Source organism: Tupaia chinensis, unplaced genomic scaffold (assembly GCF_000334495.1).
Source record: "Tupaia chinensis unplaced genomic scaffold, TupChi_1.0 Scaffold000315_1, whole genome shotgun sequence".
NCBI classification, from domain to species: domain Eukaryota; kingdom Metazoa; phylum Chordata; class Mammalia; order Scandentia; family Tupaiidae; genus Tupaia; species Tupaia belangeri.
Genome location: NW_006159808.1, coordinates 2,597,627 through 2,603,058, shown reverse-complemented (window position 1 = coordinate 2,603,058; position 5,432 = coordinate 2,597,627). Strand labels below are relative to the sequence as shown.

General features: G+C 44.6%; 1 protein-coding gene across 5 annotated transcripts in view; it reads right to left on the bottom strand.

Annotated features, from left to right (window-relative positions):
* The window catches only part of TET2 (tet methylcytosine dioxygenase 2), a 100,239-nt gene that overhangs the window by 91,927 nt on the left and 2,880 nt on the right, over nucleotides 1-5,432 (bottom strand). The window lies entirely within an intron of this gene.

The window sequence follows — 5,432 nt, the reverse complement described above, 5'->3', positions numbered from 1 at the left end:
CACCCCCACCATCATCCCCCCCATCATCCCCACCATCATCACCACCATCATCACAACCAACATCACCACTAACATCACCACATCACCACCATCACCACAACCATCACCACCACTACCATCATCATCACTATGAACATCACCACAACCATCATCACCACCGATTATCACCATGATCATCACCACTACCATCATCACCACCACCACCATCATCACTACAACGATTATCACCACGATCATCACCACTACCACCATCACCATGACCATCATCACCACTATCATCACCACTACCATCATCACCACCACCACCATCACCGTGACCATCATCACCACTATCATCACCACTACCGCCACCATCACCCCCATCATCACCACAACCATCATCATCACCACTACCACTATCATCACCATTACCATCACCTCAACCATCATCACCACCACCATCACCACTACCATCATCACCACAACCATCCCCATCACTACCACTATCACGACCACCATCATGACTGCTGCTATCATGACCACTATCACTGCCACCATCCCATCACCACTACCATCATCACCACTATCATTGTCATTGCCATCACAACCAACATCGCCATCACCATCATCACCAACACCACCACCACCATCATCATCACAACCATCATTACCACAACCATCATTACCACTACCATCATCACCAGCACCATCACCATCACCATGACCATCATCATCACCACCACCAACAACAACAAGCCTCTTACAGTATTCCTCTCTTGTGCACTGAAAATAGATTATGCATTCACTAGACAAGTGAAAATGTTTCACCAGCTTTGTGCCATTCATTAAGTCTCGACTCTGTCAGGTCACAGCGAAGTTCCATTGGAAAGCAGAGGCAGCCAGGGAGGTACAGAGATAGCACAATACCCCCGCAGGTGAGGGTGGGAGCAGATCATGGCAAACACACTGTCAGGGTATTCTCCTTCCACAGGAAAAGAAACAAACATTTAGAACAGAAGAAAACACATGGGACCAGCAGGTAGTATATTTGTTACATCACTGGACTCCCACGTAGTTGACCAGTTTGAATCCCAGACCTGGCAGTTTAAAACCCAGTCTGGGCATGTGTACATGTGTGCCCAAAATCCTGAGGAGAATGGAGAAGGGATTGCAGCATGGTCATCCCTCCTGGGTGGTGGTTTCTTGTATGTGTCTCCAGCAAGTGCATGTGCCCTATAGCAAAAATCTCTCTAAAAGAAAAGAAGAAAACACTAAGGCATTGAAATCAGTGCCTCCCTTTCAATAGAAAGAAATGTAATTTTTTAAAATGCAATATTTGAATAAAGAAACCACTCTGAGTCCTAAACTGCCCTTCAAACACATCACCTTGATGTATTCATTTTCTATTTTAATTTCTAGATTTAGAATGTAATTTCAGTTTGGAGTAACACTCTTCAGTGAGTGTAAAACATTGAGTTCTAAATTCTTACAACTTAAGGTAGGCTGACATTATTACTAAATTTCTGTTTATACAAGATTGAAAATCCACCTACTACTCCAACTTGTTGAAGCATGACACATTTAACTGCATTTCATGACTTGTGGGGGTACCAACAAAAGCGGATGGAATTCACTATTTCAAAATGGGCAACCAAAAATCCATGTATTGAAAAAAGATCATATACCTACTGTAAGTGAGGGCTTCTCTGCAACGTGCAAGCTAGGGTCGGAATAACAGCGGAGGGGCCAGCAGATGGTGTAGTGGCTATGTCGCTGGACACCAACATGGCCAACTACAGTTCGAGTCCCAGACCTGGCAGCTTGAAATTCACGCCAGGCACATGTGTGTGTATGCCCAAAGTCCTGAGAGGAGAATGGAGAAGGGATTCAGGGAGGCCATCTCCCCAGGGGTGATGTCTCAGTTGCCCTCTCACTATCTCTGCTGTGCACAGCACCTAAGGCAAGGACCTTTCGAAAAAAGAAAAAAGGAAAATAAAAGAACATTGGAAACAAGCAGATAGGCCCACCTTTTTTTGCCTCAGTAACAATGATTCGTATGCTCTCTGCCCTTCCTCTTCTGACTACCCAATAAATGAACAGATGTCCTACACGTCCTTCCTTGATAAGCCACTGTATTCACAAAGTTTTGGCATTGAGTCAAAACAGAAATCGGAGCTCCAGACCAAGTCAATACTGTATATTTGGCAAAATCATTTGTGGTTGTGCTCTCCAGCACGGTTTCCAAGATAACCACCAGCTCCAGTTGGCAAATGGACTCTCCCACAGTGACGGCTCCAACTGTAAAGCCGGCCTGGGAGCTCTTTCCCGGCCGCTGGCTGGAGGGCCGCTTCTGCCCCAGGAGTTCCGGTGCGGTGGCGACAGAGCTGTTCAGAAGGTGCTCTTCTGATAGACAGCACTGACAGCTGGTACAGTTTTAGACCATCTCCACATAGGAAACAATGGAATTGGAACAGTCTCTACAACTGTTATTTATGAAAACAAAGAAGATTCTCCTAAGATAAGAAATTATATTAAAACAATAGCAACCACCATCACACTCGAACTGGAAGCAGAGCGTAAAAAGGCAGACCTAAAATATTAGACAGTCTATAATGTTGACACTCCAATGTCAAACATCCATAACTTCAGAGGGTGTTTTACTTCAAGGTAATTTATAAGATTTCATAAGAGTTTATTAACTTGGACTTGGAGCAGAATGGAAAATGGAGTTTTTGCGAGGTGTGTCAGTGACTCATAAGGCCTTATTAATGAGATCATCAAACAAGGAAATACATTTCAAAAATGACACTTGGCTTACAACCTGATGTGTGGGTGAATCTTGGAGGAACTGATCGAGAAATCCTAATTTCAACAAGTGAAACCAAAACATTAACTCCAGATTTTGTTACCTCATGAGTCCAGTGCCCAATAAAAACTTTGGGCGTCTGTCATGACAACTCCCTGGCAGGTGTATTTCACTTGTTCTGGAAGTGAGCGCCTGCCAGGGTCTAGGACTGTGAGCCACAGCGTCAGGTGTTGTCGGTCTGAGACTCTGGCTCCTGGCAGAAACTCGGGGCAGCACAATGCCAGATCTAATCAGAGTCGCAAGAAGAGTGTGGCAAATGTGAGCATTCACTCAAAGGAAGGGACTTACCTTCCTATCCCAGGCTAGTTTCTCTAGTGATCCAATCAGAAAGTAAGCAGGGTGATGTAGTTTAAGAAAAGCTCTCATATTACTGTTCACTGTCACTCTCTTCCACTCCGACTACCAAGACAGCTCTATGGAATTTGGGGGACTTCCAGATGATGCCAGGGACCACATATGATAAAGAACTAAGGTTAAACCTTTTATTGTGAACTATTGAACTCATAATTTCTCTTCTCTCTCTCTCTCTCTCTTTTTTTTTTTTTTTTTTTACTATAAGGCACGTATGCTCACCAGAAAGACAGAGACAGAGAGACAGAAAGTGAGAAGTCACCCCCTGGAGGGATGGCCATGCAGCAATCCTTTCTCCTCCATTCTCCTCTCGGGATCTTGGGCACGCACGCACACGCGCCTGGCATTGAGTTTAAGCCACCGGGTCTGGGATTCGAACTGCGATAGACTATATGGAAGTCTGGTGACATAGCCATTATGCCAAATGCTGGTCCCATAATTTCTCTTTTCTAACAAAGGAGAAAGTATTACTTGTATTTAGATTGCTGAGTAATATACACTTCTCATCCTTATAATCATTGAAATCCCTCATACAGTATTAACAGCTATTTTCAGCAAGTAAGTAGACTGCATAAAATAACAAGAGTCTAAATTTGATGGAGGGAATATAAGCCTTCCTGGTCACAAATAAAATAATTACCCAATGTAGGTTTTCTTAACCTTACATTAGCCTGGAAAATATTCATATATTATTGAGTAGACTGAAGACAGCAAATACCATAACACTTGAAAAGTCCCCCCAAAAGTGTAAGATGGCATAGTCTCATAGCAAAAGGAACTGCTTATTTTTAAGTCTTTCTTTTTCAGTTTTTTTTTTTTTTTTTTTTGCTATAGGGTATGTGCACCTGTCAGAGAAACTGAGAAAGGCAGAGAAAGAGATAGACAGTGAGAAATCCTCCCGCTCAGGAGAATGGTCACACTGCAATCCCTTCTCCTCCATTCTCCTCTCGTGATTTTGGACAAACACACAAGCGCCTGGTGGGAGCTTAAACCACCAGGTCCGGGACTTGAACCGTGGTCGACTACATGGGAGTCCAGTGACATAGCCATTACGCCACCTGCTGGTCCTGAATAATGCCTCACCCTTTTAATCAATTCAAAGAACCTTTGGTTTATCAATGATTACAGCTATTCCAGTGATCAAAATAGAAAGTTACAAAGTGAACTACCGAGGACAGTTTTCAAAACTTGACGTGCAGAGTAGTTCCTTGCTATGCTTTTCCTCTTAACCTTCTTTGAATCCAATAAATGCCTCCCATCTTAACCTGACTCTCCAATCCTTTATTCACACATCTGTTTTATAACATTTTCAAAAACCAGTATTTGTTGTGCTGAAACATATTTGGGGCCGGCAGGTGGCGTGGTGGATAAAGGCGCTGGACTCCCACATGGCTGATGGCGGTTTGAGTCCTGGACCTGGCAGCTTGCTTTCTCACTTTCCCTTTCTCTCTCACTGTCTCTGGTCAAATTAAAAATAATAATAACAAATGAAATTCAATAAATAAATCTTAATAAAAAAGAAATTTATATTCTACCAAACCTTTCAGGAAACACACATGTAAACATCAGATAATGACTCTCCTCCAGTACTTCAACTTTCCATTAAAATGCAAATGTAATGATTTCATTAGCCAGGCAACAATACGCACTGTCTTAGATCAAACCAGACCGGTGTCTTTTCTGTGCGAATCCCAACTTCCCCGAGGTCTCTCCTGTTATTCCTACCCTGGAGCACTGAAGTGTCTTTGGATATGAATGTGCTTTAGTGGACAGGGAAAGCCACGAGGTGTGGTTTGCAATTGTACACTCAGATGAATTCTGTTTTAGGCAGGCAAATAGAAAAAGACTTAACTAAACTTTAAGCAAGCAGTTAGAAAATAGCCTTTTTCCTCCCCAACTCTGCACCATTAGATGAAGGGGAGAGGAATCAGTAACACCACGAAAGTACACCATGAGGGCACCACCGGCCGCGAACACCCGCGTTTCCTAGCCGACTTTCCCAGGCGCGACTCCAGGCCGCACGTTATCTGGTCACAGGTAGAAGCAACTCTCCTTCCACGGAAACCCTGCCCGCTCGGCCACAGGGAGAAGGGCCAGTGGCGAGTCGGCGAGCTGCGAGCGGGGAGTGTGTGGGGAGAGAGGAGGGGAGCGGGGCGGAGAGCGAGTGGAGGACGGAGGAGAGCAGAGAAGGCCCCGGCCGGGCGGGCGGCCGCGGAGGCGGGGGGTGCGGGTTGCG